General features: G+C 44.0%; 1 pseudogene; it reads right to left on the bottom strand.

Moving 5' to 3' along the window:
- Positions 1–6,849: 6,849 nt before the first annotated feature.
- Positions 6,850–12,258, bottom strand: part of LOC126234998 (histone-lysine N-methyltransferase SETMAR-like) — a 39,502-nt pseudogene continuing 34,093 nt past the window's right edge.

Here is a 12,258-nt window from a genome sequence, read left to right as displayed (position 1 = left end):
GTGTGTATCTGGCCAACGAGTTTTCAGTAGACGTTGCGCTTCCGACTTACACCACTTACAACAACTGATCAAAATGTAGTGGACATTAGTATGGAGTGTTCCAGTCTTCACCTTTATGAGTGCCTGATACCTGATGGAGACACTTTCAGTGGGGAGTCTGAATGTCTGTGGAGAAGTGGCAGCCCATTCTTCCTCACGAACCGAAATCAGAGAAGGTCGTGATGATATTCGATGCTGGAGTGCGTGGCAAAGTTATCGTTCTGACTCGTCTCAAAGGTGTTCCCTTGGGTTTAGGTCGGGGCTCAGGGCAGGTCAGTCCATATCAGGCATTTTATTATTCACAAACCATTGTCTCATGGTTGCTGCTTGATGAAAGGTGCATTGTCATCCTGACACAATCATCGTCTATGAACTGTTCTTCTGCTGCACACAATACACAATGCTGGTAAATGTGTTCATATCATTCCAACTTCATTCCTTTCTTAAGCTCAGTAAGCGGGCCACATCCTGACCACGAAAAGTACCCCCAATACTATAACACCACATCCTCCGTATTTCGCTGTTGGCACTAAACATGATAGCAGGCATCGTTCTCGAGACACTAGCCAGATCCAAAGACCTCCATCGGATAGCGTGATTCATCTATCCAAACGAGTGATCCAATGTCCAGCGACGTCGCTCTTCACATCGTCTCAGGCTTCGCTTGGCCCCGATTACAAAAATGTGCTTTCTTAGAAGATAGATTAAGGAAAGGCAATCCTACGTTACTAGCATTTGTAACTAAGGGAAGGCTTTGGACAGTGATGACTGGAATACTCTCTTTCATGTTCTGAAGGTGGCAGGTGTAACCTACAGGGAGCGAAAGGCTATTTACAATTTCTACAGAAACCAAATGGCAGTTATAAGAGTCGAGGGGCATGAAATGGAAGCAATGGTTGGAAACGGAGTGAGACAGGGCTGTAGCCTATCCGTGATGTTATTCAATCTGTATATTATACATCTACATCTACATTTATACTCCGCAAGCCACCCAACGGTGTGTGGCGGAGGGCACTTTACGTGCCACTGTCATTACCTCCCTTTCCTGTTCCAGACGCGTATGGTTCGCGGGAAGAACGACTGTCTGAAAGCCTCCGTGCGCGCTCTAATCTCTCTAATTTTACATTCGTGATCTCCTCGGGAGGTATAAGTAGGGCGAAGCAATATATTCGATACTTCATCCAGAAACGCACCCTCTCGAAACCTGGCGAGCAAGCTACACCGCGATGCAGAGCGCCTCTCGTGCAGTGTCTGCCACTTGAGTTTATTAAACATCTCCGTAACGCTATCACGGTTACCAAATAACCCTGTGACGAAACGCGCCGCTCTTCTTTGGATCTTCTCTATCTCCTCCGTCAACCCGATCTGGTACGGATCCCACACTGATGAGCAATACTCAAGTATAGGTCGAACGAGTGTTTTGTAAGCCACCTCCTTTGTTGATGGACTACATTTTCTAAGCACTCTCCCAATGAATCTCAACCTGGTACCCGCCTTACCAACAATTAATTTTATATGATCATTCCACTTCAAATCGTTCCGCACGCATACTCCCAGATATTTTACAGAAGTAACTGCTACCAGTATTTGTTTCGCTATCATATAATCATACAATAAAGGATCCTTCTTTCTATGTATTCGCAGTACATTACATTTGTCTATGTTAAGGGACAGTTGCCACTCCCTGCACCAAGTGCCTATCCGCTGCAGATCTTCCTGCATTTCGCCACAATTTTCTAATGCTGCAACTTCTCTGTATACTACAGCATCATCCGCGAAAAGCCGCATGGAACTTCCGACACTATCTACTAGGTCATTTATATATATTGTGAAAAGCAATGGTCCCATAACACTCCCCTGTGGCACGCCAGAGGTTACTTTAACGTCTGTAGACGTCTCTCCATTGAGAACAACATGCTGTGTTCTGTTTGCTAAAAACTCTTCAATCCAGCCACACAGCTGGTCTGATATTCGGTAGGCTCTTACTTTGTTTATCAGGCGACAGTGCGGAACTGTATCGAATGCCTTCCGGAAGTCAAGAAAAATAGCATCTACCTGGGAGCCTGTATCTAATATTTTCTGGGTCTCATGAACAAATAAAGCGAGTTGGGTCTCACACGATCGCTGTTTCCGGAATCCATGTTGATTCTTACATAGTAGATTCTGGGTTTCCAAAAACGACATGATACTCGAGCAAAAAACATGTTCTAAAATTCTACAACAGATCGACGTCAGAGATATAGGTCTATAGTTTTGCGCATCTGCTCGACGACCCTTCTTGAAGTCCCACTACCTGTGCTCTTTTCCAATCATTTGGAACCCTCCGTTCCTCTAGAGACTTGCGGTACACGGCTGTTAGAAGGGGGGCAAGTTCTTTCGCGTACTCTGTGTAGAATCGAATTGGTATCCCGTCAGGTCCAGTGGACTTTCCTCTATTGAGTGATTCCAGTTGCTTTTCTATTCCTTGGACACTTATTTCGATGTCAGCCATTTTTTCGTTTGTGCGAGGATTTAGAGAAGGAACTGCAGTGCGGTCTTCCTCTGTGAAACAGCTTTGGAAAAAGGTGTTTAGTATTTCAGCTTTACGCGTGTCATCCTCTGTTTCAATGCCATCATCATCCCGGAGTGTCTGGATATGCTGTTTCGAGCCACTTACTGATTTAACGTAAGACCAGAACTTCCTAGGATTTTCTGTCAATTCGGTACATAGAATTTTACTTTCGAATTCACTGAACGCTTCACGCATAGCCCTCCTTACGCTAACTTTGACATCGTTTAGCTTCTGTTTGTCTGAGAGGTTTTGGCTGCGTTTAAACTTGGAGTGAAGATCTCTTTGCTTTCGCAGTAGTTTCCTAACTTTGTTGTTGTACCACGTTGGGTTTTTCCCGTCCCTCACAGTTTTACTCGTCACGTACCTGTCTAAAACGCATTTTACGATTGCCTTGAACTTTTTCCATAAACACTCAACATTGTCAGTGTCGGAACAGAAATTTTCGTTTTGATCTGTTAGGTAGTCTGAAATCTGCGCTCTATTACTCTTGCTAAACAGATAAACCTTCCTCCCTTTTTTTGTATTCCTATTAACTTCCATATTCAGGGATGCTGCAACGGCCTTATGATCACTGATTCCCTGTTCTGCACAACAGAGTCGAAAAGTTCGGGTCTGTTTGTTATCAGTAGGTCCAAGATGTTATCTCCACGGGTCGGTTCTCTGTTTAATTGCTCGAGGTAATTTTCGGATAGTGCACTCAGTATAATGTCACTCGATGCTCTGTCCCTACCACCCGTCCTAAACATCTGAGTGTCCCAGTCTATATCTGGTAAATTGAAATCTCCACCTAAGACTATAACATGCTGAGAAAATTTATGTGAAATGTATTCCAAATTTTCTCTCAGTTGTTCTGCCACTAATGCTGCTGAGTCGGGAGGTCGGTAAAAGCAGCCAATTATTAACCTAGCTCGGTTGTTGAGTGTAACCTCCACCCATAATAATTCACAGGAACTATCCACTTCTACTTCACTACAGGATAAATTACTACTAACAGCGACGAACACTCCACCACCAGTTGCATGCACTCTATCCTTTCTAAACACCGTCTGTACCTTTGTAAAAATTACGGCAGGATTTATCTCTGGCTTCAGCCAGCTTTCTGTACCTATAACGATTTCAGCTTCGGTGCTTTCTACCAGCGCTTGAAGTTCCGGTACTTTACCAACGCAGCTTCGACAGTTGACAATTACAATACCGATTGCTGCTTGGTCCCCGCATGTCCTGACTTTGCCCCGCACCCGTTGAGGCTGTTGCCCTTTCTGTACTTGCGCAAGGCCATCTAACCTAAAAAAACGCCCAGCCCACGCCACACAACTCCTGCTACCCGTGTAGCCGCTTGTTGCGTGTAGTGGACTCCTGACCTATCCAGCGGAACCCGAAACCCCACCACCCTATGGCGCAAGGGAGTAAAGGAAACAAAAGAAAAATTCGGAGTAGGAATTAAAATCTGTGGAGAAGAAATTCTGTCAGAGACAGCAAAGATCTGGAAGAGCAGTTGTACGGAATGGAGTGTGTCTTGAAAGGAGGATATAAGATGACTATCAACAAAAGCAAAACGAGGATAATGGAATGTTGTCGAATTAAATCAGGTGATGCTGAGGGAATTAGATTAGGAAATGAGACACTTAAAGTAGTAGACGAGTTTTGCTGTTTGGGGTGATGGTCGAAGTAGAGAGGATATAAATTGTAGACTGGCTATGGCAAAGAAATCGTTTCTGTAGAAGACAAATTTGTTAAGATCGAATATAGATTTAAGTGTCACGAAGTCTTTTCTGAAAGTATTTGTATGGAGTGTAGCTATGTATGGGAGTGAAACATGGACGATAAATAGTTTAGAGAAGAAGAGAATAGAAGCTTTCGAAAAGTGGTGCTACAGAATGATGAAGATTAGATGGGTCGATCAGGTAATTAGTGAGGAGGTACTAAACAGAATTGGGGAGAAGAGGGATTTGTGGCACAATTGGAATAGAAGATGGGATCGGTCGATAGGACATGTTATGAGGCGTCAAGGGATCACCAATTTAGTATTGGAGGACAGCGTGGAAGGTAAAAATCTAAGAGGGAGACCAAGAGATGAATACACTAAGCAGATTCAGAAGGATGTAGGTTGCAGATGAAGAAGCTTGCACAGGATAGAGTAGCACGGAGAGCTGCATCAAACCAGTCTCAGGACTGAAGACCACAACAACAACAACATGAGTAGCTGCTCGACAATTGTACTCCATTCTTTTCAACTCCCTACGCACAGTCACTGTGGTAGTTGGATTAGTGGTAGATCTTTGGAACTAACGAGTCGTTGCTTCCGCTGATTCTACGTCATAGTAGCCGAAAGCGGGACTTCCAGTCACACAAATAACATCGTCGCCACTCCTGAAATGTATCTGCGGCGCTGAACTAATGTAGCATTAACACCCCGACGGCGCTCTACGAACTCGATAAGGGCCGGCCTCGTCTTTACGCGATGAAAAATGGTTCAAATGGCTCTGAGCACTACGGGACTTAACATCTGAGGTCATCAGTCCCCTAGAACTTATAACTTCTTAAACCTAACTAACCTAAGGACATCATACACATCCATGCCGGAGGCAAGATTCAAACCTACGACCGTAGCGGTCGCGCGGTTCCAGATTGAAGCGCCCTGAACAGCTCGGCCACTCTGGCCGGCTTATCAAAATTTAAGTGAGTTTGAACGTGTTGTTATAATCGGCGCAAGAGCTATGGGACACACCGTCCCCGAGGTAGCGATGAAGTGGGGATTTTCCCGTACGACCATTTCAGGAATATCAGGAACCCGCTAAAACATCAAATCTGCCACGTCGCTTCGGTCGGAAAATGATCCTGCAAGAACGGGACCAATGACAACTGAAGAGAAAAGTTCAACGTGACAAAAGGGTAACCCTTCCGCAAATTGTTGCAGATTTCAGTTCTGGGCTATCAACAAGTGTCAGCGTGCGAACCATTCATCGAAACTTCATGAATTTGGGCTTTCGGAGCCGAAGACCCGCTCATATACCCTTGATGACTGCATGACACAGAGCTTTACGCCTCGCCTGGACCCGTCGACACCGACACTGGACCGTTGATGACTAGAGATCTGTTGCCTGGTCGTACGAGTCTCGTTTCAAATTGTATCGAGTGGATGGACGTGTATGGATAAGGAGACTATCTCGTGAATCCGTGGACCCTGTGTGTCAGCAGGGGACTGTGGAAGCTGGCGAAGGCACTATAATGTTGTGGGACGTGTGCAGCTGGATATCGGACCCCTGACACGTCTAGGTACGACTCTGACAGGTGACACGTTTGTAAGCACCCTTTCTGATCACCTGCATCCATTCATGTTCATTGTGCCTTCCGACGGATTTGGGCAATTCCAGCAGGACAATGTGACACGCCACACGTCATGAATTGCTACGGAGTGGGTCCAGGAACACTCTTCTGAGTTTAAACACTTCCGATGGCCACCAGACTCCCCAGACATGAACATTATTGAGCATATCTGGGATGCCTTGTAACGTGCTGTTCAGAAGAGATCTCCACTTCCTCGTACTCTTACGGATCTATAGACAGGAATGCAGAATTCATGGTGTCAATTCCCTCCAGCACTACTGCAGACATTAGCCGAGTATATGCCACATCGTGTTGCGGTACTTCTGCGTGGTCTCGGGGGCCCGACATGAAATTAGGCAGGTGTACTAGTTTCTTTGATTCTTCAGTGTATATGAGGAATTCAGGACCTCATTTGGATCGAGAGATGATAACGATCTTATCATTCAGTATGTTCTTGACATATAGTAGTGGCCACTGTGTAGCAATACAGGTAAAGGGTGGTCTGGAACCAGATACCCGGTAGGTAGTATTTATGTCTGTCACCTACCAGTTCTGTCGTCTCTGTCTATGTCTGTTAATGTGAGAAATGGCGAGTTGCACAGTGTTTCGGAGCCGAAGTTAAACTATAGGTCTTCCTCCTACTGGCTGGTAAATCACGCCACAAGTCGGAAGAAGACACGGCTTACCACCTCCTACACCACAAAGTCTAGTAAAGTACTGTGGCGTCAAACCATTCTTCGGATTAAGGAGAGCTGTACCTTAAGCACAGGAGGCGCAGATGTTATTTTACTAGACAACGTGATTTTCCTTAGAAACGTGACCGCTGGCTTTCCAGTAAGCACACCCACGTCCATTTCCGGTGTGGACGAGATTTGCGTTTCCGTCATTGCACAGGACTCCCTGCTAACTGACTGCGTCACTTTTGCCGCTGCTCAGCTCCCGGAACTGCGCGGCAGGTTCGGTCCAGTTCGCGGCAGACGGTCGTCGTGCACAGTGGCTGCACTGACGCAGGCGGGCGCTGGCTGCTGGGCAGAAGGGCGCAATAAACACAGACAGCCGGGGCGCCGCTCGTTGCCTCACCACTGCTGCCTGCTGCCGGGGCGGAAGCTACAGCTGTCACTCGTCCAGCAGCACTTGGCAAAGTGTGGCTATTAATGGGGATATGAAACGCAATAATCGCACGGGTAACAGACTTCCTTTAATTTGTAGGATACTTGGAAAATACAAATAGTCTACAAAGGAGACAAGTTACCAAAAAGCGGATAAAAATTCACTTGACGCCTTCCTGAGAGACAATCTCCACTCATTCCAAATTAACAATGTAAGTGTAGACCAGATGTGGCTTCAATACAAAGAAGTAGTATCGACAGCAGTTGAAAAATTTATACCAAATAAATTAACAAAGCGCGGAGCTGATACCCTTTGGTACACAAAACGTGTTATAACACTTGTAAGAGGCATGCGCTGCCTGCGATATGCAAGGTATAATAGAATCGCTGACCAGAGAGCAGTGTTGACTGAGTACGAACTGTGAAGCTGTAGCAGTAAGCTGTTGCTTGTCGCTAGTCTGCGCTTGTCTGCTGTCTGCTCTGCTCTGGTGTATCGTGTTGGCTGGGCCGGTCGCGGTGCAGCGATGCCGGAGCCTGAGTATTATTGTATAAGGTAAAAAGCAGCCTCGCGCATATGTAGTAATGTATGTGAATTCCCATGTAAATCTTTTAAAAAATGTCCTAATAATATTCTTTGTGATATAAAGAATTTAAAGAATTTACTAATTTCTCCAATCCATGATTATTCCGACTGTTGCAAAAGAAAAATCAGTTGCTTCCTTTCATAAATCACAAATGTATTGGCCAGCATTGCACAAAGCTGTGCCGGAAAAATTTTAGGTAAGAGCAGATATATTCGCCGTTTTTTATTGAGGTAAGAATTTTTTTTTCTTTTTTATTCAGAATCATCTTACAGGTCCATGACGCAGCACTGCTGTCGTCCTAAAATTTACCAGGTTACTGAAATATTTTTTTTTATTTCGGGGTTTAGGAATTTTTCTGTTTCGTATTTACATTAAATGAGAAAAGAATTTTGTGGGTACATTAAATGTGAATGCATTTCTGCACGGAGATTATAAATGGGAACCAATTTTGTTCTGAGGTTACACTAAATTAGAATCACATTCATTATTCATATTAATATTTATTATTCATATTTAATTTATTTAAACATTTTTTGTGGGGAGGTTACACACTGTTACAGAAACAAAGAAAAAGCATGCCAAATTTAAACGTACCAAAAATCCCCAAGATTGGCGATCTTTTACAGAAGCTCGAAATTTAGCGCGGACATCAATGCAAGATGCTTATAATAGTTTCCACAACGAAACTTTATCTCGAAATCTGGCAGAAAATCCAAAGTGATTCTGGTCGTATGTAAAGTATGCTGCAGCAAGACATAATCGATGCCTTCTCTGTGCGATAAAATGTAAATACTATCGACGACAGTGCTGCTACTAAACACATCCTTCACCAAAGAAGACGAAGTAAATATTCCAGAATTCGAACCAAGAACAGTTGACAACATGAGTAACTTAGAGAGAGATTTCCTCAGAGTAGTGAAGCAACTTAAATCAGTAAAACCAAGTCTTCTGGTACAGAGTGGATACCAATTAAGTTCCTTTGAGAGTACGATGATGCATTATCTCCATACATAACAATCCTATAAAACCGCTCGCTCGACAAAAGATCCGTATCCAAAGACTGGAAAGTTGCCCAGGTCACACCAATATTCAAGAAAGGTACTAGGAGTAATCCACTAAACTACAGGCCCATATCATTAACGTCCATATGTAGCAGGATTTTAGGACATTTATTGTGTTCGAATATTATCAATCACCTCGAAGAGAATGGTCTGTTGACACAGAGTCCCCACGCCCGGGTTCCCAGGTTCGATTCCCGGCGGGGTCAGGGATTTTCTCTGCCTCGTGATGGCTGGGTGTTGTGTGATGTCCTTAGGTTAGTTAGGTTTAAGTAGTTCTAAGTTCTAGGGGACTGATGACCATAGCTGTTAAGTCCCATAGTGCTCAGAGCCATTTGAACCATTTGACACAGAGTCAACACAGATTTAGGAAACATCGTTATTGTGAAACACAATTAGCTCTTTGCTCACTCGAAGTGTTGAGTGCTATTGACAAGGGATTTCAAATTGCTTCCGTATTTCCAAATTTCCAGAAGGCTTTTGACACTCTACCAGACAAGCGGCTTGGAGTGAAATTGCGTGCTCATGGAATATCGTCTCAGCTATGTGACTGGATTCGTGATTTCCTATCAGAGAAAAATAATGGTTCAAGTGGCTCTGAGCATTATGGGACTTAACATCTGAGGTCATCAGTCCCCTAGAACTTAGAAATACTTAAACCTAACTAACCTAAGGACATCACACACATCCATGCCCGAGGCAGGAGTCGAACCTGCGACCGCCGGCCGCGGTGGTCTAGCGGTTCTAGGCGCTCAGTCCGTAACCGCGCGACTGCTACGGTCGCAGGTTCGAATCCTGCCTCGGGCATGGATGTGTGTGATGTCCTTAGGTTAGTTAGGTTTAAGTAGTTCTAAGTTCTAGAGGACTGATGACCACAGATGTTAAGTCCCATTGTGCTCAGAGCCATTTGAACCATTTTTTGAACCTGCGACCGTGGCGGTCGCGCGGTTCCGGACTGAAGCGCCTAGAACCGCTCGGCCACTCCGGCCGGCCCTATCAGAGAGGTCACGGTTCGTAGTAATTGAAGGAAAGTCATCGAGTACAACAGAAGTGATTTCTGGCGTTCCCGAACGTAGTGTTATAGGCCCTCTACTATTCCTTGTCTGTATAAACGATTTAGGAAACAATCTGAGTAGTCCTCTTAAGATGTTTTTGCAGATGATGCTGTCGTTTATTGTCTTGTAAGCTCATCAGAAGATCAAAACAAATTCCAAACCGATTTAGAAAAGATATCTGTATGGTGCGAAAATGGGCAGTTGGCAGTGAGTAATGGAAAGTGTGAGGCCATCCACATGAGTGCTAAAAGGAATCCGTTAAACTTCGGTTACACGATAAATCAGTCAAATCTAAAGGCCGTAAATTCAACTAAATGCCCAGGAATTACAATTACGAACAACTTAAATTGGAAAGAAGACGTAGAAAAGTGTGAGGAAGACAAAGACTGCGTTTTATTGGTGGGACACTTAGAAAATGTGATAGATCTACTAGAGGCTGCCTACACTGCGCTTGTCCGTCCTCTTTCGGAGTACTGCTGCGTGGTCTGGGATCCTTACAGATAGGATTAACAGAGGACATCGAGGAAGTTCAAATAAGAGCAGCAAGTTTTGTAGTACCGCAAAATAGGGGAGAGAGTGTCACCGACATAATACAGGATTTGTCATGGACGCCATTAACACAAAGGCGTTTTTCATTGGGACTCAGTCTTCTCACGAAATTTCAATCACCAACTTTCTCCTCAAAATGCGAAAATATTTAGTTGATGCCGTCCTACATAGAGGGAAACGATCGTCACAATAAATTAATGAAATCCAGAGCTCGCACGGAAAGACGCAGGTGTTCGTTTCTTTCGCACGCTGTTAGAGTGTGGAATAATAGAGAATTATTGTGATGGTTCTTCGATGAACCCTCTGCCAGGCACTTAAGTGTGATTTGCAGAGTATCCATGTAGATGTAGATACGAACCATCCTCAATTATTGTCCAGACCCAGACAAATAGGACTAAATGAGGATATTGAACTTATACAGAGTCGGGCGGTATGTATAGTCAGACGTCTCTTTGGTCCGTGTCATAGAGATGGAGATGCTGAAAACATTGAACTGACAGATGCCTGAAGATAGACAACTATTCGCGAAAGCCTATTTACAAAGATTCAAGAACCAACCTTAGCGAAGCATTATCCCTACAGAAGCCGCGAAGACGGCATTAGACTGACTACAGCTCCCACAGAGACATTTAATAAATGAGACTATCCACGTTCCATACGCGAACAGAACGCCAAGAGGCCTTACTTAGCTATACAGTCACAACTACCCTCTACCATGCACTTCACATGCTTTGAAGTGTATGGATGAAGATATAGATGTAGTTGTAGAACCAATGAGATGCATCTCACGAAAACTGTAAGTGGCGGAGGCGAACAACAGCGTTCCTCATAAAATTATGAAGAAATAAATTGGATGCAGCCTCATATGTAGGGTGAAAACCCTCATAACATAGGTTGCATATCACCCTCAGTCCCACATGGATCGATGCATCGAAATAGTGTTGCTCAGTATAGTTAGGATTCCTAGCGAATGACGAATGAACTGCTGGGGGTGGGTAACGGGCCACAATCATAGTTCCAGTACAAAGTGCATTGACTCTACAGTTTTAAAATCTCGCTATTTTTTAAACTCGGAGAGAGCTGACGTTTCGTCGAAATGCTCAACAAATCGCTGTAGAGCAATCCTAGTGGTGCAAGGTGAGGCATTATCGTCACCGAAAATGTAACTTCAAAAAGAAAGAAACAATTAGAGTTTAACAACTTGTTGATGAAGTGGTCATTAGAGATGGAAAAAAGCTCACATTGCTGAAGGTAACCCTTTCCAGAGGTACCATCCGGACATTTCCTTTAAATGGAGATCTTCATAGATCGAACAGCAGCAGATTAATCAAGAAATATTTTACCGTGCGTTAAAAAAAAAGTAAAGGAGCGTTAAAAAAAGAGGCTCATCTTCCAGGAAACGGCGAACGTAGAAACAGATAAGACGACCGGCGTCGGCTCTATTCTGAGGAATTCCGAATCCGACAAATGCCACACACTGAGAGAAATGTCTCGAGTAAATAGCCAACTCAACTAATTTTGGCAAGAAAATGAGAAAAATAGTGTTCCGCAGTCTTAGATTTTTAGCTGTCGTAATTGACCAATTTCTCAAGTCGCAGATAGGTCTTCTACCTATATGTCAGACGTAGTTCCCGGGGAAAACCTTTCAGCTCGGTGCTGCAGGGAGTAAGAAAGCATCTATACTTCGTTCAACATAAGAATAAACCTGATGTAAACAAACACAAACGCGATGATTCGTCAGCAGCCGTAACTCTCGTACACTGTTGTTGTTCCGCTCTTGGAAGTAGGGACAACTTATGTATTAGTTATCATATTACTGTATCACTCTAAATGAAACTTTCAGACACTCTGATGTATTAAAAGCCAGCAACGTTTTACTTAATCATACGTTAGCTACGGTATTTTTATTTAAAAATCGTGACCGTCACGGTTTCTGTAAACGTCACTTGTGCTCTGTTCTCGCTGTTCAAAGGGGGGTTCAAAGGG

Source organism: Schistocerca nitens, chromosome 2 (assembly GCF_023898315.1).
Source record: "Schistocerca nitens isolate TAMUIC-IGC-003100 chromosome 2, iqSchNite1.1, whole genome shotgun sequence".
In the NCBI taxonomy this organism is placed as follows: domain Eukaryota; kingdom Metazoa; phylum Arthropoda; class Insecta; order Orthoptera; family Acrididae; genus Schistocerca; species Schistocerca nitens.
This window is presented reverse-complemented; position numbering and strand designations above follow the sequence as displayed.